This window comes from Eupeodes corollae, chromosome 2 (genome assembly GCF_945859685.1).
Source record: "Eupeodes corollae chromosome 2, idEupCoro1.1, whole genome shotgun sequence".
In the NCBI taxonomy this organism is placed as follows: domain Eukaryota; kingdom Metazoa; phylum Arthropoda; class Insecta; order Diptera; family Syrphidae; genus Eupeodes; species Eupeodes corollae.
The window spans coordinates 103,356,143-103,377,576 of record NC_079148.1 but is presented as its reverse complement, the minus strand read 5'-3'; the positions used below and the strand labels follow the sequence as shown (position 1 = coordinate 103,377,576).

Below are 21,434 nucleotides of genomic sequence, written 5' to 3'. Positions count from 1 at the left end.
AACAAAACATTAAAAAACACCATCAAACCAACAAAAAACACATAAAACAATCATGTCTTTAACAGAAAGTGACACTGAATATGATTCAACAAAACACAATAGACCCTGTGTAAGTAATCAACAATGGGAAACCCACAGAAGACATGACTCTCGATATTTTGCTAAAGAAAAAAAAGCTAAAAGTCTAAATAATAATAATTCAAAGTCTTCCATTGTAAGTTTATTATATTTTCTTAATTCAAAACGCTTTAAATTATTATTAAAAAAACTGTAATGGTATTCATAAATTCTGCTTTTATAAGTTTTCCAATAAGAACTTGAAAACTTTGTTCATCAAGAAGTAATTTGTCCATCGATTAATTCGTTGATTTTAATTTCTATGACTTATCCAAAAATTTCGAAGGAACTAGTTCCATAAAAAGAGATCTTAAGTTATTTCGTCACTCGATAAATAATAATATAATCGTTTCTCAATTTCATTGATTTGAGTTTTCAATTTGTCGATTGTTTCATATGCAACGTGGTATTGGCACCACTTAGCACTTATGTCGCAATAGTCTAGTTCATGTAGCGATCTACATTAGCGGTTACGTGACTTTAATTTTCAATAAAGAAAACGACTCTAAGACAAGGGCGATGTGACTATAATGTTATAGCCAATGTTTTTATGTTTGAAGAAGTCGTTGGATGATTTTGTGATAAAAAACTAAAATGTGTTAAAGTTGACAGTTAGGCCATTGATTGGAGGGTGCCATCACTGTGAAAGTTCAAAGTTATCAAGGCCTTATTGGAAAAATGTATGTACACCTCATAACCTAAAGCAGTTTTGTAATAACAGAATTCTGTAGTGTTAAGCTATTTAAACTTGAATTTGAAATATTATATTTTATGCTTTGAATGGTATTGTAACAATGTAATATTACTTATTTGTAATAGTTGTAGAAAATTATTTGTTTTAGTGAGTAGTTTTTACGTAGAGTAAATATGATTTGAATGGTTTTAGTTATAAGTTAAAATACTAACTTAATAAACAACTTAGATTATTACAGTACAGAGTGCGCCACCTGGATGAATATTATTTCAACATTAAATAAATAACCAGATGACAACAATCCTGAAACTTTACTCAGCTCCATTTTAATGATGAGTCCATAGTCTGCACACACCAAAAGAACGCACTTGAATCGTAGTCCTTTTTATTACTTAACTTAAGGTGGCGCTACAGTCCTGTGTGAACTAGGGCCTCACCCAACAAACTTCTCTATCTATCTCGGTCCCTAGCTAGATGTCTCCAGTTTCGCGCTCGAAGTTGGGTGAGGTCACCTTCTACTTGTGCGCGCCACCTGATCCGCGGTCTTCCTCTACTGCGCTGTCCTGTGGGTGCGGATTCGAAGACTTTCCGGATGGGAGCATTGGTTTCCATGCGCTCTACGTGACCCAGCCATCTTAGTCGTTGGAATTTTACCCTTCTGGCTAAGTCTACGTCGCTGTACAGCCCCTACATCTCGTTGTTCCATCTTCTCCTCCACTCCCCTTCGATGCATACGGGACCGTAGATCACACGAAGAACTTTTCTCTCGAAGCGACCCAAGGTGCTTTCATCCGCTAGCAGGACGGGGATGATAAGGGTCTTATATAGCAACACTTTGGTCCCTCGAGAGCTCTGCACTATTCTTTCAAGCACGATGTTAAATAAATCATAGACTGCGCATCATCTTGTCTTAAGCCTTCTTTGACCTCGAAATGTTCTGTTAAGTTGTTTCCAACCTTTATATAGCAGCGAGAATTATAAATGGTCATCCTGCACAAATGGATGAGTTTGGCAGGAATGTTAAAACTAGACATGGTTATATACAGCTAGTCCCTGCAGATGCTGTCATATGTGACCTTGAATTCGATGAAAATATGGTGGGTCTCAATTTGATGTTCTTGGGTTCTTCCCAATATCTGCCGTAATAAGAGTATTTGATCAACTGTGGACTTTCCTGGTCTAAAACCACCTATCAGGACCTATCAGGTTGTTGACGATGGGCTTTAGACGTTCACATATTACGGCAGAGAAGATTTTATATGCGATGTTAAGTAGACTTACGAGTATTCCTCTATAGTTGGTGCAGTTTAGAGGTTATGGTTTTTTCAGGATCGGGCAAACAATACTGAGGTTCCATTCATCGGGCATGCTTTCTTCCGACCATATCTTACAGATAAAATGGTGCATGCTCCTAACCAACTTATCTCGAGTTGCTTTAAAAAGCTCGGCATTCAAGGCATCCGCTCCAGTGGCTTTATTAGAATTCAACTTAGATATGGCAATCTTTACTTCGTCTAAGTCGGGAGGACGGGATTGTTGGCTTTCGTCGTCTATATTGAATGGATCATCCTGCCTGAAGCGGCATTCAGTTCTTCGTCGCCGTTATACAGTCTGCAGAAGTGGTCCTTCCATATCCACAGCATGATCACTATGATGTTTCCACTTTCGTCTTTGCAGCCTTTGGTTCTAGGTTTATGTACCTGTGAATTTCGTTTCACCTGTTCATAAAACTTTCAAAATTCATTCCTGCTTTTAAATCTCTCAACATCTTCGACCGCACGCTTCTCATGCCCTCTCTTTTTCCTTCTAAGAAGTCGGCATTCCTCTCGCCTCTTCTGCTCATAGAGATCACGAGCAGCTCTCGTCCTTTTATGCAGCGCCGCTTTGCGTACCTGTTGTTTGGCTGCATTTGCCTGCCGACATTCTTCATCACACCAGGGGTTCCTTGTTGGTGGCTGTTTGAAACCCAGCACATCACAGGCGGCTTCTCTGATTGCATCTTGACACTGTTGCCACTGGTTTTCGATACATTGTGTTGGCGGCAGATTGCCTTTTATTGAAAACTTTTAATTATGAAAACTGTGCGTGCTTATCGTAAAAAATATGTCAGATGCACTATGCCCCAGTTAAGGCGACGCAATAGTCTAGAAATTATAGAAAAGCTTAAGAATAAACTGTGGAATTTGTATGCGTATATTAATTAATTTATAAATTTGTTTCACTCAAAACTACCGACCTCATATTTAAGACATCCCTTAAACGTTGTGGCCATCGACCTATGCTTTCGTTAACTCGGTCGTAAGCTTTTAAAACTTTCTGTAATGAAATTAAAATATGGACTTGCCAAGACCCAATCTTAAGCTTTTCTTAAACCTAAGATGTTGACCGTAAGGCACTTTCTAGTTATTCTGGGTTTGTTCTTCTCATCAGAATCCTGTAGAAGAATCTATCTAAAGGTTTTTTAATTGGTGCGAGTAGACTTTGGCGCCCCGTGGCGAACATTTTGATTTGGTGACATCTGTCAAATCTTTCGTTAATTATTCAGTTGTTTATGCCAATTCATCATGAAAAGTTACACGATTAAACAGCACGCATTGCGCCCATTTTGTGGTAGACGTGGTGGCCTTCCACAGTCGACTCTTAAACGTTTAGTGGTCAAATTTGAGATGATTGGTTCAGTCAACAAACCACCAACACCCGTACGTTCAAGTACCGCGAGATCGGCCGAGAACATTGCCGCGGTCCGTATAGGTGTATAGCAGAACACAGGGCAGTCTTTTCCTCGCCGTGCAAAAAAACTCGGACTTTGCTGACTTCAAATAAGCGAATTTTGTTTCGGGGCTTGCGCTTACACCCGTACAAGATCCAACTAACCCAGGATCTCAAAGTTCATGACCGTTTGTTCGCTGACTGGGCTTATAATCGTTTGGAAGAGGGCCAACAAGGAAGGCAGCGTAATTGGTCGGTACTTTTTTTTTGAAAATGACGTTAGAGATGAGGTCACCGTCAACAACGAGCGCTACATACGAATGATAACTAATTGCGTATGGCCCATATTGAACAATAGACGACATGTGGTTCCAGTATGATGGCGCTACGTGCCACACAGCAAACGCCACGATTGACATTTTGCATGAACGATTTGAGGGTAAGGTTATCTTTCGCTGGGGTGATGTGAACTGGCCACCAATGTCATGCTATTTGACCCCGCTAGACTTTTTCCTGGTAGTACCCGTGGCATGATGGTTAGTGCGGTGGACTGTCATGCGAGAGGTCTTGGGTTCGATCCCTGCCTATGCCAACTAAAGTTTTTTTCACGGGTACTACCTCTTGCGAGGAATTGACAAATTCTCCAAGAGTAATTCTTGTCATGAAAAGTGCTTTCTCAAATTTGCCGTTCGGATTCGGCTTAAAACTGTAGGTCCCTTCCATCCTTGACAACTGTACTTACACACAGGAATGGTTGAGAGTTGTCAGTAACTAGGCCCTAGTTCTCAAACGGACTGTTGCGCCACCCAATTTATTTATTTCTTAAGCCTTTTTCCTGTGAGATTTCCTAAAGTCGTTGGTCTATGCAAATAAACCACAATCAGCCGGATCTATGCGGAAGAGTCATTGAAAATTTGACCACTGGGATACGTGCCACCGTAAGAAGCCGAAGTGGGCATTTGAATCATGTCATATTCCATACATGCGCCTTTGAAATACAAAAAACAATTGTGTTAATACCTCACATACAGCTTGTTTAATTTCATTTCAACATCTCCCCGCCCTTATTGAAAAACCCTTTATCTCCATTAAAAAGGGTACTTGTTAAACTCTTTCCAAACTGTCTATCTCATCTTTATGTTAGAACTTAACTACAGTTTTCCCATTCGTTCCCAAAATGGCGGGATGGGACAATTTGGAGTGAAATTTTCATTTAAACAATCATAGAAGCGGGTCGATGGTTACGTTTGATATTTAGAACAATAGTTTTAGTTTTGATAAAATGATGTCGAGGTGTTAACCAATGATCTGTAGAGCGTCGATAGCACTTCATGTGTAGATGCTCTCTAATCAGCACTGATTCCAATTCTGTGGACATTAACTTTCTCTACCGAAAGGGTTTAAGGGGTATTCGTTCTCGTAATACTTTTATAAGCGTCCAAATGTGATGTGGGCAGCGCGCTGACGACTGTTTTTTGGGCTGTCATCTATTTCTATAATTGCATTCCGAATCTTCTTGAATTTTGTATTTCAAATCAAATCTCGAAATAACCTACGCCATCCGGGTCCGATTTTTCATCTTCAGCTTCATTTGTATAATCGTAAATATTGTTTTTTTTTTAAATAAAAAAAAACGGTTAGAAACGTTTTTTTTTTTAACTTTTAATGACAAACAAAAATCGCGGAAATAGGTGAAATTTTGGTGCTCTAGACCACCCTTAATAAATAAAATTGAAAAATTTAAGTGACACATCACCTACGTTATGCATAAAAAGCTACTGCCCGACCGGAAAGTAGCAGTTTGATTTAAGATGTGTTTCGAAACTGTCACATCATTCTATTTCTTTAAAGCTAAATAGACCAATGAAGAAAAGAAGTTGCAAAATACTAAAGGATTTTCGCGCCCTTTGTCTATCCCGAAACTTCTTTTTGAAAAAAAGTCGTCGGAGCTGTATTTTGCCGAACTGTAGCCCCAACGATCAAGTTCTGGCAGAGCAAGTGTATGAACAAACGTTTTAGCTGGAAAAGCTTATAGAAGAGCTGAAACGGTTGCTTAAATGCTCGAAATACTGCTCTATATTATGCAGAAAGCCCGAAGTTCGGTTTTTCATTTAATACAATTTAAGTATGTTACAATATAAACTTAATTTGAAATATAGATGGCCTAAATTTCTCAAATATTTCTTGCTCATTTATGAAAATCGAATGAAAAAGACGGAGTTATTCAATGTTGCAAATATTTTTTACATCCAGATAGAGCACTCTGTACTTGTTAGTAATGTTACTTGATAATTATGACATGGTCCAGTCAAAATGTTTTGTTTTGGCGGGAAAATAAGTATATTGGTAAAACCCCATTATTTTGTTTGATATTTTTTAGTCGATTGTAAGAAAATTTAAAATATTTATGTTGATAAATTGAAAATATACAAACAGGGGCAACGCCACTAAAAAGGCACCCTTTATACTTTCTTCAACAGGTAGAAATTAAACTTTCGTTGAATTTTTAAGTAACGTCATTTCAAACATAATTTTTTGAAAAACATACAACTTGGTACCTAGGTTGTTATTATATTTGAATATAAAGTATATATAAAAATGTAAAATGTAATGTAAAAACTGTTTTTCAAAACTTTTTCGGAAATTTTGATGACGCATTTTTATTTAATATTTTCATAACTGACTCCTAATATATTCACATACATATTTAGTCTTTTCGCATTCCTACTTAAAAAATATGTTTAATCAAGTATTTAAGTAATACTTTTTTAAAATAACTTAGAACTTCACTTAGCAATAAAACCATCATCGCTGATTACTACTTTTACAGTTTCTGAAATACTATACTCCAATTTATTAGTTTAGAACGTATCAAAAATTATATGTTTGTATGTATGTAGCTTGAATTATTTGGAAAGTTGGATTTATAATCACTTTTAGAAAAAAATTACACTCATCTATAAATTACAAATTTAAAGTCTTAAATTGATAGATTTGAAAAATTCATGTTTCGAAACATTCATCTCACATCATTATATAAAATTCATTTTATATTAACCACATTAATTTAAGAAATACATAAATCGATTTATTTTTACTAATTTTATTATTTTTTCTAGGATATTGTACCAATGGAACAAATAAGTTCCATGGTGTCGAATGGTGGAGGAAGTGTAACAATTCCCAAAGATGATGATTATCGGAATCGTATATTAAAAAGTAAGACAGTAAAAATTAATATTTTTGAGAATTAATTGCTAATTAATTATGTATATTTTGTGTCTACTTTCAAAACTTCTGGATGTAATTTTTAAACGCAGTTAAACAAATTGGTAAGAAAATTTAATATAAATTTAACATAAATATTTAAAATTTAGAATATACAACACGTATAATATCTTTATTATGTACATATTGATAGATACATAAGAAAGCATGGGTACGTTTTTAGGATGCATACAATTGTTTAGGTGTATGGAATTTTTAAATATTCAAATAGCATTTTTTTCAGTTAGAATCACATTACAATTATATTTACAATTTATATAACTGAGTAGCATCAGTATGAATAGGAAATATTTAAGAAAATCATTGATTTTTTTTAAGATCATTAAATGAAGCTTTCAACTTATAATACATTTTATTTTACTCATCAAACTGGAGCAGAATCCAATCAAAAAACTAAAATTTATTTGTCAGAAAATATTTTAAGAATAAAAGATATTACGTTCATAAATATTAAACCTGAAATCATTTTCAAAAAAGAGGATGAAATGCGACTCACAATGATAACTTCCCATAGCGTCTGTCAATTTATGTGTAACCTTAGCAGAAAATTAATAATTTCAGTTAGTCATATGCGTACACTTTGCCTTTTCCAACAAATTGTAGCCCAAAAAGTGCAATAAGTAACTTGAATTGAAAAATTAAATTTATTTGGTTTAACAAGCAACAGATTCGTATTCGTACAACTCTTCATTCATTTAATAGTTATTTAAAAAAAAAAATTATAACAAAATGTAAATGTTTGTAATAACTTATTTTGTCCCTTATGACTTCATTAAGTCTTTTTCGTATCAATTCTGGATGTCTTCCGCCTCGATTGCATGCCATTCTTGAATTAGTTTTTGTTCCAGCTCTCTTTTACCTGTAATTTTCTTATTATTTTGGCCAAGTGAACCCACATATTTTCTATGGGATTTATGTCTAGTGATTGTGGATTTGTTTGCATTACTTTTGGGTAGTTGTTTAAACACCAGGTACGCGCTTTGACGGTAGTGTGTTTGGAATCATTGTCCTGATAGAAAAAAAAGTTGTTTGCTACACCTAGTCCAATTGCACCTTTTTTATATTTTTTTCAAGATATTTATATTTAAATCCTGATTCATTATACCATTAATGATTTTAAGGTTACCCACTACTGCTGCCGAAAAACACCTCCACGCCATCACCATCACGGAACCTCCACCGTGTTTCACTATTGGTACTAAATTCTTTGGATCAAGCTCTGTGTTTGGTTTTCTCCAAACTCCCTGACGGCCATCCGATCCAAACAAGTTAAGTTCACTCTCATCCGTAAAAATTACCTGTTTCCAAAATTTAACGGTTTCGTTTTTAATCTTTTTCGCGAAAGCATATCGCGTCTTTGGGTTCACTTCTGATATCCAGGGCTTTTTCCTAGCAATTCTTCCATTGTAGCAACTTTTTCTTATTACTCGGCGAATGGTTTCAGAACTCACTTGCTTGTTGAGGTAACAATTAAAATTTCAACCAACCTTGGTGCAACTTAGGATCTCTCTTTCTTTCGCGGATTATATATTTTTCATCAGCATTGCTTAAAATTTGTCGATTCCAGCTCCTTGCTTCGTTTTCCATACGGTTTTTTCTTTATGCAATTTTATTATGTACTTAATAGTTTAACGGCTTTTATTAATGATTGCATCTATTTCCGCGTTTGATTTTTCCATTTTATGGTGGGTTATTATAAAATTCCGTAGCTCAACAAAACCGTCCACACAACACACTTAACGTACTGACAATGCTTATGCGTTAGGTTTTTTGTCAAGTGAAAAACACAAGTGCCAATAAACACTGTTATTCATAAAAGGATACATATTATAATGGTCAAGATTGGAATTTTGGTTTGCAAATGTGACGGAAATAACTTGCTTATTATAAAAATGCATCTAAAAATCGTATTACCCAAACCAAATAACTTTAGTTCACACTTATAGTAATTCTGCTGTATTGTACGAATACGATTGTGACTGACTGTATATGTTGAGTGAATCAAAAAGTTTAAGTCCATATTTTTCTTTGTTCTTCTATAAATGAGTCAAAAACCATTTCTAATAACCATTTCACCAATACTTTGCCTTTGATGAAATAAGTTTAATTAAAAAATCTGTTTTTGTTAACGAGAATTTTAATTGAAAACCCCATCTTTCATTTGTTAAACAATATTTACAACTAATTTCAAATTTATAACAAAGTTATACATAATATGTTATATTATATACAATATTTATTATCTACTGTTTATACATATGAATAAGTTATTTATTTTATTAAAATATAAGTATAAGTATTCTCATGTTCTTTCTTGTAAAATCTCAGCCGAAAGCCTAAGGCGCTCTTGATGATCTTTTATTAATTTGTATATTTATTGTTAAATTAATAAATAATAAATAATAATAATAATAATAATAATAATAATAATAATAATAATAATAATAATAATAATAATAATAAAAATAATAATAATAATAATTTTAAATTAAAAAATAGATTGGATTTTTCGATCACCATTATTTTCTCTTAACCACATAATTGAGAATAGAATGAAATCATTTTGAAGTCAATACAAATTTGTATTAATTTTGTGTAGTATTTTAATTGTTATGAAAACAACTTTTAGTTGGATTTTATAAACAAATGTTACTACAGCTTAATATCACCATTTTATATGAGATTATTCTTTGTGATGGTTGGATCTGATAATATTTTAAAACAATCCAATTTACAGTATTTGATTACAAGAAACACTAAAAAACTTGTCAAACGTTGGTGAAAAATGGTTTTTGTTTTGAATATCTGATAACTTCAAAATTAATTCACTATTTTAAAAATATTCTTGTTAAGAACTAAGCTTTAGATACAAATGTGGGTTGTTAAAAAAATAGATGCAACCCTTCTTGATAACTTCCAATTGTTATTAATTTAAAAATTGCGTGCGTAGTTTTTTTACCATAGCAATTTTAAAAAAGGTGAACATTTTGCTTAAATCAAAATATTTCACGAATCAATAACGTTAGAGACTTGAATTAAATTTTATTTGATATATTGTAACTCAATACCAAACAATTATATTTTTGGAAATAATTTAAACTAAAGGAAAAATTGAACAATAATATTTGTCACCTAGGATATTTTACGAACGGGAGAGGTTCGAAAAATTAAAATACAGTATGGTCAAAATTCTGTATGGTTAGTATTCTGTATTTCAAAATACTGTACATTTAAAATGCTGTGTCTCAAAATGCTGAATTGTCAAAATACTGTAACTCATAATACTGGAAGTTTTGACAGATCTATAAGTTTAGTGCAATTGTTGATTATGATAGAAACAATTCACGTACAAATGTGAGAGAGATACAAATAACTAAGAAGAAGGAATGAGAAAGAAAAATTATAAATAAGATACCATTTATATTATTTTTGTTTTTATTATTTCAGAGACTTTATTATCATAAATACATATGTTATTGTGAAGGGAGTATATTAGAACATTATGCTAATGAAAAATGATGAGGCTTTCTTAAAAAAAGATTATTTTTTTTCAAATGCAGTATTTCAAAATGCTGTAAATAAGGCTAAAAAATAAAAATCGTTTTGATAATGTAAAATAGTGCGCACTTTTTTACATTGACAAAACATTTTTCAGTTTTTAGCCTTGTTTAAATCATTTTGAAAAACAGAATTTTGATATACAGAATTTTGAAATACAGAATTTTGAGATTCAGTATTTTAAATACAGTATTTTGATCCATACAGTATTCCGATCCCAACCCTTTACGAAGAAAAAATTATTTTATCTCCAAAATATAATTTTATGCAACGAAGAATAAAGTTTTTGATATCTGGTAAAATTTTGAAAAAATCGAATTGACAGTTTTTTTTTGTATAAAAATAAAATATTTGAAAAATCATTACTCAAAAATTGATTTTCGACTCAAAGATCTTTTCAAAAATTTTAGATTATTAAAATCCAATAGAAGGCTTTTTCATATAAAACTAAAACCTTCAGATAACAGTACGGAAAATCGGTAAAAATTGATGTTCGGTCTCGTGAATAACAAAATATTGATTTTAAACTAATTTAATTTGTTTTTGTTGTTTATATAAGAAATTAAAACTTTTAAGAAATGCTGATAAAATTAGTAAACCTTGGTTTTCGGCTAAAAATCACGTTAACAAAAATAGATATTTTTAAATCTTATTTTATATTTTTATATTAATTTATAATGTTTTATGTCAAGGTATATTAAAAAAGTTAAACCAGTCTTTTGGTATAACTTTGGTTTTTGTAACTTGTCTTGAACTACTACAAAACATTAACAGCAAAATATTATAAGGTATTTTAAATAATTTTTGAGTCAGTTATCTTATAACTTTTTTGCTTTAAGTTTTTATCTTGATGTCAATTAGATATTTTTAAAAGTTTTAAAAAAGTATTAATAATAACATTTTGTATAAGATTAGAAAAGGTCAAATTCAACATCTCTCTTTGTTTTCAAAAAAAACATTCACGTTTTATACTTGCGGCATAAAGGAACTATACGGCAAGTAATGTAGTCGTAAAAGAATTCGAAATCTAGATTTTAATCAAAAATTACGATGGTAGAGAGGTCGATATAAGTGAAATTCCCGATTCCGTCCATCTGTCTGCTTGTCTCTGTGTCCTCGCCCTTACAGCTCAAACCAATGGATCGATTGAGTTAAAAGGTTTTAAGCCAATTTGCCTAAGGTATTTCTTTTAAAGTCTAAAATTAATAGTAGTCCACCCATACATTTTTTGGTCAAAACCGAACCTATTCATTTTTGCGTAGTTTTAACTCAATAATATTTGATAATTAAAATTGTCAAATTTTACTTTTTGCATTTTTAACTTCCCATAGGAAGTTATTGTAATGGGTCCGATTTGTCAAATTGATAATTTTGACATTTCTCGACGTTTCAAGGTCCCTAGAGTCGAAATAAAAGATTTTTAGAAAGATGTCTGTGCGTGCGTGTGTGCGTACGTTCGTACGTCCGTACGTTCTCGACGTTTTTTTCGTCCTCCATAGCTCAAGAACCAGAAGAGATATCGACTTCAAATAAATTTTATTATACAGATAATAAGGCAGAAAGGGCTCTGAAGAAAATTGCGTTGGTGGTTTTTTACCATAGCAGTTTGAAAAAAAGGTGAAAATTTTGGTTAGCCCTAAATATCTTACGAACCAAAAACGGTAGAGACTTGAATTAAATTTTATATAATATATTGTAACGAGATACCAAAACGTATATTTTTTGAAAAAAATCAATATAACGGTTTTTTTTTTTATAAATCAATAAAACTGAAAAAAAAAATTTGTCACCTTCAAAATTTTACGTTTGAAATATGAATTCATCTCTAAAACAATTTTGTGCAACGAAGAATAATGTTTTTGACTTCTGATAAAATTTTGAGAAAAATCTAATGGACTGTTTTTTTTATAAAAAATAAAAGTCTAAAAAAAAATGTATAAAAGTTGGTAAAAATTGAATATCGATTCAAATATCTTTTCAAAAACTTGAAATTTAAGCTTCAAGCTTATTTTATCTTATAAGAATTATTGTTTTCAACATTTTGAAAAATGTTGAGAAAAATCGAATTGACAGTTTTTTTACAAAAAATAAAACCTAAAAAAAATGTATAAAAGTTGGTAAAAATTGATTTTCGACTTAAATATCTTTTTAAAAATTAAAAATATTGGCTTCAAACTTATTTTATTTCACAGAAAATATTGTTTTCGATATTTAGTAATTAAAAAAAAAACAGTCCGTTTTTTCATAAAAAATAAAAAAAAATAGTACCCAAATTTGGTAAAAATTGATACGAGTGCATATAGACAAACTTTTAAGCAAGGCAAATCGAAAGACGGGATGGGAAGTTTTCAGTGTGGATCGCACCCCAGCCTCTTTTTTTTTTCAAAATTCGATATCTCAAAAACAAATCAAAATTTACAATGTTTTACATACAAAATTAAGTGAAAAAAAACTCTAACTATTAATAAATCAAGGTTTTTTGAATATTTAATGGCATTTAAGTTTTTGAAGATGAACTTATTTTTTTGGGTAGATTTTTTTTTTTAATATTTTTGAAATTTTTAAATTAAAATTTCTACTTGTAAACAGAATGTTTGGATAAAGGAGTGCGATTCAGTCTTGCATTTATTTTAAATTGCTATAGTAAGAAAAGAGGCTAGGATGCAACCAACACTGATAACTTCCCATCCCGTCTGTCGATTTGTCTTGCTTAAAAGTTTGTAGGTTTTCGTGTTGGGTTAAGAAAGTTGTCAATTAAATTATTCTTACAAATTTTAAAATCACCAACAATATTTTTCATATAAAGAAATAGTCTAGTTTGAAAATCTAGTTTTGTTAAATAGACTTTTAGTCGAAAACAAATGTATACCAATTTTAGTAGCATTTCTTAAACTTGTACAAATTGGATGAATGAAATTAATTTGAGAGATATCAAGAACCGAACATCAATTTTTAATACATTTGCGTACTATTTTTTGTAAGTTTTACTTATTTTAAGAAAACGGACTGTTGGATTTTTATAAAAAAAAACTACTGAATATCGAAAACAATATTTTCTGTGAAATAAAAAGAGTTTGAAGGCAATATTTTTAATTTTTAAAAGCTTTTTGAGTCGGTTTTTATTTTTTGCCAAAAAACTGTCAATTCGATTTGTCCGAATGTCGAAAACAATATTTCTTATAACGGTGATTATACAAAAGTTGGGTTACTCGATGTCATCAACCAATATATACAAAGTCATTTTATATTTTATTGAGATTACAATTTATTTTAAAACAGTGGAAAGCCTTTATTCGGTCACCAAATGCAGTTATTCATTTTGAATACAAGTTATTAAAAAAACACAAATAGTTCTTAAAACGTCAGTCCTTTGGCATGTCACAACCCTGAAAACAAACAATTAAGTAGCTGTCTAGTAAAAATTATCATTGATATGAGAAAACTCATGCGAAATATCGCCAATTCAACGTCAAATCTCAGTTCACTGTACCAGAGTTTGGGTTATGTTTGTTGTCTATACCCGTGCTAAGTCAGTCAACACGTCAGTCCTAACTTAACTTTTTTGGTAATCTAAAGTTTATTTTTATTTATTCATATTATACTTTGATTTGTTAAAATTTAGTTTATTTATATTCGAAATTGCAAAAAACAACATTAGTTTTGATTATAATTTCAAATGTTGTCTTTTTCGTCAGTTCTATGGCGTCAGTCCTTTGTCAGGTATATAGTTAATGTTCCATTAATTGATCATTAGTACTTTTAAGATGAATATTTTTAGATTTTGTTCATATTGTTTGTTGATTACTTAGAAATATTTGGTAAAACAATGTGAAAGTTGTAAAAGATAGTTGAATAACGTTACTTTAAATGTCAAAAGTCTGTTTTGAAAAGTGATATAGTATTTTCTTATAGTATTACATATAAATAATAATTTTTAATTGCTACTAAGTGATTTTAAGTTATCATTAATAAATCCTAAGAGCTTTTTACTAAATTGTATAAAATATCAATATAATACTTTTAAAACTGTGTATACTGGTCAGTCCCCTGGCAGTCAAATTCTCAAATTTTCAAATAGCATCTACTAAAAAAAGTGACTGGCCCAATCGGGAGCAATATATTAATACGATTAGCAATCATATACATTATACATACACCCGAATTAGATTTAATAACTATCGTAAACAAAATATCCTCAACTTTTGTATAATCACCCATAAGATAAAATTAGAAGTTTTTGAAAAGATTTTTGAGTCGAAAATCAGTTTTTACCAACTTTCAGTAATGTTTTTTTATGTTTTTATTTTTTACAAAAAAAAACTGTCAATTCGATTTTTCTCAAAATTTTACCAGATGTTAAAAACTTTATTTTTCGTTGTACGAAATTATTTTGGAGATAAAATAATTTTATATTCGTAAAATTGTGGAGGTTACACGTTTTTTTCCAGTTTTTTTGATTTATTAAAAAAACTGTTAATTTTTTTTTTCAAAAAATATACTTGTTTGGTATCACGTTACAATATATTATATAAAATTTAATTCTAGTATCTAGCGCTTTTGGTTCGTAAGATAATAAGGGTTAACCAAAATGTTCACCTTTTTTTAAACTGCTATGGTAAAAAAAACACGCAAGTTTTTTGAGAGCTCTTTCCGCATCTTTTTACTTTTTTATTTGTACAACATTTATTTGAAGTCGATATCTTTTCGGGTTCTTGAGCTATGGACAACGAAAAAATGTCGCGAACGTTCGGACGTACGAACGTACACACGCACGCACAGACATCTATCTTAAAATCTTTTATTTGGACCTTAGGAACCTCAAATCGTCAAGAAATGTCAACATTTTCAATTTGACAAACCGGACCCATTACAATAACTTCCTATGGAAAGTTAATAACTATTTCTTTTGCAATAATATAAATTTTGATTTAAGATCAATATATCATAGTAAAAGTTTAAACTGCTATTTTCTCGAAATACTCAAGAACTAAAGTCAATTAGGTATGGAATTTTTGGTAGAATTCAACAGTTGATAACAATTTTAAACCTTCATTCGTTTTTAAGATATTAGAGTCAAAAATCGTTTTTAGTAGTATTTTTGTTCAAGTTTTTTATCCGAACAAGGGTGCCTGCTACCAAAAAACTATCTCAAATCCTTTTAAATTTCAAATAAAATCACTTTCATTTTTCCCAAGATATTTTTAAGCAGCAGGAGGTTTTTCAAGACTGGAAACTTATAAGCTTAAAAGTATATATGAAGTCAAAATGATTGCCATTATAATTTTTTATTTCACAGACTTGTTTTTTTTATGTATGGTAATGCGGAGTAAAAGCATTTAAAAGGTACTTGACCAACTAAAATTAATATAAAAACTGCTTCAAGTTCTTCAAATGCAAATGATTTAAGTGCTGAGAGAAAAAAAAATAGTTTAGGAGACAAACCAATTATATGAACATGAAAAAAAAAACAAGGCGGGAGGTTTGGACAAGCCTGCGATATTTTTTAAGTTTCAGAACGAACCGCTTATATTTTTACTAGATGGTACCCGCAGCTTTGCCCGCATGGTAAAAAAAAAAACAAAACAAACATTCCAGCAACAAGTAGACATAAGTTTGTTGGTAAGCGGTTCACAACCAAATGAAACAAAGGGGAACCAAAAGTAACGCAGTCTATTTTTAAAGTGCAAAGTATGGTTTTTCTAGGCTTTGGGATTGAAATTTTAAGAATTCGATCAATTAGGAACTTGTTGCTGCTTGCAACAGTTATGCGGGAATGCCGTCAAGCTCTACCACTTTGTTGTTTTTTGTGCTTTGATCGCGGTACATATCTCTTTTTTACAGAGAGTGTGATGTTTACTCAGGAGTTTATGGCATCGGGCAACTCAGAAGATGTTGAAGTTGCACTTTGCTGTCGACTACAGGGTTTAGAACAAAAGAAAAATGTTCCTTCTATTTTCTTAGCTGGTCCTCATCCAAGATTAACAGAAAACCTTTTTTATCTTTTACCGAGTGTTGTTTACATCTCTGAACACCATCGATCTGTTTTTTTTTTATCCTATTGAGGGTTCTGCTGTTGCACCTATTTGCGGCTTTTTTTCTGCTTGCTGCGTTTAACCTCTTTTATCTCATCGCGGTATGAGAATTCTGGCTCCTTTTTCTTTCTTCAACTCGAGCAACTGCTAAAAGAGCTTCTAATTTTTTCCTTTAATTAATCTTTAACCAAGTCTCCTCAGAAGGCCAGATGCTGTTTCTTCCTTGCACAAGATCGACTATTCTTCCAGTACCTGCTTTGAAAACATTTTTCACAGCAATGAAATGATTTTTTATGGTTTCGGGCTTTGTGCAGCTGATTATTCTCATATGTTGGAAAATAGTCCCTTAGTTGTTAAAGAGTTTTCTCTTTCCGATGTTGAAATTCGTTTTCCGAAACTGTAACTGTACGTATTCTTAAGGTAACTACCATAAGATGATGATAAACTCTTCTATTTCCGACATCCAAGAAACTGCTTCCGAAGCGTCGATTTATTGCGAAGTGATAAATTTGGGTGGGAGAAGCTTGTCTATCTGTCGACACCCTGATTGCATTGGATGTGGAACGTCTTGTGTTCAAACATTGGCCCACAAGCCACAAGGTGGCTAGTTTTGTAGGTTTTGGTAGATAAACACACTAAAGCCTAGACTGCCTAAACTTACAAAAAAAAACCAACAATTGGTAGCTTAACGACTCCATTGTCAACGAAAGAAAAAAACACGAACAATGCTACGAACCCTTACATAGACGACTTCCATAAATCAACCAGTAACGAATTTAAGTTGTAGAAACCTTGAAATGTATATATTTTATACAAATTTTCAATTGGACAAATTGGTCCAATAACAATAACTTTCAATGGGAATTTTATAAATAAGTATACTTTCTTACTATTTCCTGTCCTTTACCAATAATTCTTATTTTGGTAAGCAAACGCTCATATCTTTATATTCATTTTATAAACCATTCATTTGGAATCTTGAAACGATTGAAACAAAATTGAAACTGTTAAAATGGTAATTTAAGTAAAACTATTTGTATCCTAATATGTAAAGAGAAATAATCAATTGTTGGCACTCATAGAATTGTTTCCTTTTCCGTTTCCGTTCGAGTAGAATCCTACAATCTATATCTCGTACAATCTTGCAGTTATTTTATTGTTTGTTTGTTTAAATAAAAAGACAATAATAAATGGCATATACCTATTTAAAACGTACAAACATATTATGTTGTTCATCTGACAAAAAACGTCTACTCCAGATATAATTTTGGCATAAGTTTAGTCCGATGAACCCAATCCATGTCCATTCTTCTTTTCTTTCTCCCGCTTGCTGTTCAATTCGTTGTGTTGTTGTTTTTGTAATTGTACCATATACGTTGTTGTTGAAAACGTTTATTTTTAGCTTGAAGATCTGATGCCTACCCAACCACTTTAAGGAACTAGCACATCCTTCAAATGGTAACAAAGCAGACAAACATCTTCACACACATTTATCCAGCCATTATAATGCCCTACAATAGCAAGGATACAAGGGTTTTTCTTTCCTCATAAACTTATGTATACAGATATGGAGCACAAAAATTGCGTTCCACATGAGAGCAGGACAACAAAAAAGAAGAAGACGTAGCAAAAAAAAAATCAGTCTTCAGCCAGTCAAGACGAAACCACGATGTTTCTGAATTTTATTTCAAACAAAAAAAAGAAGAAATTATATAGGATCCTTATGGATATTTGCTTCCTTGAAAAAACCGAAGAAAACCAAAATTAAAGCTAGACCTCCATAAGTATTGCTTGGCTTTTCTCGCTCCTTTTCTTCTTCGTTCATTTCATAGGTGAGTTGGTTTCTTTTTGCATTAAGGTTTCTAGTGTACAAGTATATATTTATATATGTATATATGTAGTGTATGCATTGACATAATTGAGATATGTACATAAAGTCCTTCAAGGCGAATCAATGTGACTTCCCTGATGGCTGCCAATGTGTCCTTCGATGGTTTAAAAAATTCTTCTGTGTAGCGAAACACATCCACCCAATCTAATCGCACAATCATCACATTTCCATACTCTAAGAAAGTGTTTACACTCTGATTCACTTGATTAATGTCAATCTGTTTTTTTCTTTTTGTATTTAGACGTCTTAGAATTTTTATACTTAAATTGAATAAAACAGATGTGTGATAGATGTTCTTGAACTATTTAATTACTTTGGAACAGCCGTCCATAATGGGTTTTAGCATATAAAATGACCCATTGATTTATTCATTTTTGGCAAGTGAATAAGGCTAAATTTTCCCAAAAGAAAAAAAAGCCAGGTTTAACTATCACAATGATCCAATCCAGATCAGATCAAAAAGTAAAACAGTTGGGATCATCATATTCAAAATATATTATTTTCTTACGTTAAGAGCGGAGTTTCCCTTCGATAATTTTGTTCATGTATTTAGTCAAAAATAAAATATTTGTCAGGAAAATAAAAAATAGTTAATGTAATTTTATGGGCAGCTAAAATTTGTTGTTTATTTTTATAAACTTGTGACTCCAGAACATCCACAAGAGTATAATTAATCATACGATTCTATTGTACAATTCACATCTCCTTTACGTAAGATTGCTTGGAAATACATAGCTCATGGGTAATATGTCCAATATGGAGCTGTATGTGTTGTACTGGGCATCGTTCTGCTGAAAGCACATTAAATCAGGATCTAGATAGACCAAAACGAATTTATTATCTTTCACAGTTCTGGTTCGTCGATGACCTGGCTAATTTTTGTTATTAAAGAAGCATGTGTTTGAATTCTGTGGTAGTCCTAAGAATGTTGTAACTTGTGGAACAAATCGATAAAGAAAACGGCCTCGTCACTAACTTAACTTTCAACTGCCCGATAATCAGTTACTGACCTTAAGTCTTACTTACTTACTCAAGGTGATGCTACAGTCCTGTGTGAACTAGGGCCTCACCCAACAAACTTCTCCATCTATCTCGGTCCCAGGTAGATGTTTAAATTTTCGCATTCAAAGTTGGGTAAGGTCACTTTCCACTTCTGCACGCCACCTGGTTCACGGTCTTCTTCTACTGCGCTGTCCTGTGGGTGTGGATTTGAAGACTTTCCGGGCCAAAGCATTGGTTTCCATGCGCTCTGTGTGACCCAGCCATCTTAGTCGTTGGACTTTTACCCTTCTGGCTAATTCTACGTCGCTGTACAGCCCGTACAGATTGTCGTTCCATCTTCTTATCCACTCCCCTTCGATGCATATGGGACCGTAGATCACACGAAGAACTCTTTTCTCAAAACCACCTAAGCTGCTTTCATTCGCTTTTGTAATAATCCATGCTTCTGCACCGTTTAGAAGGACTTGGATGATGAGGGTCTCATATAGCGACACTTTGTGCCCTCGAGAGAGGGCCTTGCTACTCAATTGCTTTCTTAGCCCAAAGAAGCCCACAAGTTTAATTCTCCTGGGAATGAGAACTTTTATACCAAACAGGGTTAAAAGTATCAGACCCAAGGAAAACGCTTGGTTTGATGCGAGCTGTAAAGAGGTTATAAAGGCCAAAGAGGTTAGTTCCCGTTGCTATAAAGCCAACCGTACTGAGGAAAGCGGGAGAAAGAAAAGAAGCCCGAAAAAGTTCATACAAGCCAGGAAGGCCTGCAACGCCCATATTCGACGGACCAAATTTTTACATGACCAAAATTTACGGCAAAAAATATTGCAATGCCCCAAAGGCAGTAAAAATTTTTGGTCATTTGTAAAAAACATGAGGAATTCTTCCTCTTCTTCGGTTCCTACGCTAATCTCTTTGCTAGGCAGTTCGCCGCCAATTATACGCTGCCAGTGAGTGTTATGACTCCGCCTGTGCTTGAGCGAGTTAGTGAGAAAGTGTTTACACTCTGATTCACTTGATTAATGTCAATCTGTTTTTTTCTTTTTGACGTCTTAGAATTTTTAGACGTCTTAGAATTTTTATATTTAAATTGAACAAAACAGATGTGTCATAGATGTTCTTGAAATATTCAATTACTTTGGAACATCCGTCCATAATGGGTTTAAGCATATAAAATGACCCATTGAGTGCTTCAACTTTGGCAAATGAATAAGGCTAAATTTTCCCAAAAGCAATAAAAGCCAGGTTTAATTATCATAATGATCCAATCCAGATCAGATCAAAAAGTAAAACAGTTGGGATCATCATATTCAAAATATATTATTTTCTTACGTTAAGAGCGGAGTTTCCCTTCGATAATTTTGTTCATGTATTTAGTCAAAAATAAAATATTTGTCAGGAAAATAAAAAATAGTTAATGTAATTTTATGGGCAGCTAAAATTTGTTGTTTATTTTTATAAACTTGTGACTCCAGAACATCCACAAGAGTATAATTAATCATACGATTCTATTGTACAATTCACATCTCCTTTACGTAAGATTGCTTGGAAATACATAGCTCATGGGTAATATGTCCAATATGGAGCTGTATGTGTTGTACTGGGCATCGTTCTGCTGAAAGCACATTAAATCAGGATCTAGATAGACCAAAACGAATTTATTATCTTTCACAGTTCTGGTTCGTCGATGACCTGGCTAATTTTTGTTATTAAAGAAGCATGTGTTTGAATTCTGTGGTAGTCCTAAGAATGTTGTAACTTGTGGAACAAATCGATAAAGAAAACGGCCTCGTCACTAACTTAACTTTCAACTGCCCGATAATCAGTTACTGACCTTAAGTCTTACTTACTTACTCAAGGTGATGCTACAGTCCTGTGTGAACTAGGGCCTCACCCAACAAACTTCTCCATCTATCTCGGTCCCAGGTAGATGTTTAAATTTTCGCATTCAAAGTTGGGTAAGGTCACTTTCCACTTCTGCACGCCACCTGGTTCACGGTCTTCTTCTACTGCGCTGTCCTGTGGGTGTGGATTTGAAGACTTTCCGGGCCAAAGCATTGGTTTCCATGCGCTCTGTGTGACCCAGCCATCTTAGTCGTTGGACTTTTACCCTTCTGGCTAATTCTACGTCGCTGTACAGCCCGTACAG

At 32.5% G+C, this 21,434-nt stretch overlaps 1 long non-coding RNA gene across 1 annotated transcript in view; it reads left to right on the top strand.

Moving 5' to 3' along the window:
- The window catches only part of LOC129944073 (uncharacterized), a 39,918-nt gene extending 33,026 nt beyond the window's left edge, over positions 1-6,892 (top strand). The window contains exons 2-3 of the long non-coding RNA XR_008781392.1: positions 6,640-6,739; positions 6,841-6,892. This is a non-coding gene — a long non-coding RNA (uncharacterized LOC129944073). The remainder of the gene's footprint in view (positions 1-6,639; positions 6,740-6,840) is intronic.
- The last annotated feature ends 14,542 nt before the right edge of the window (positions 6,893-21,434 follow it).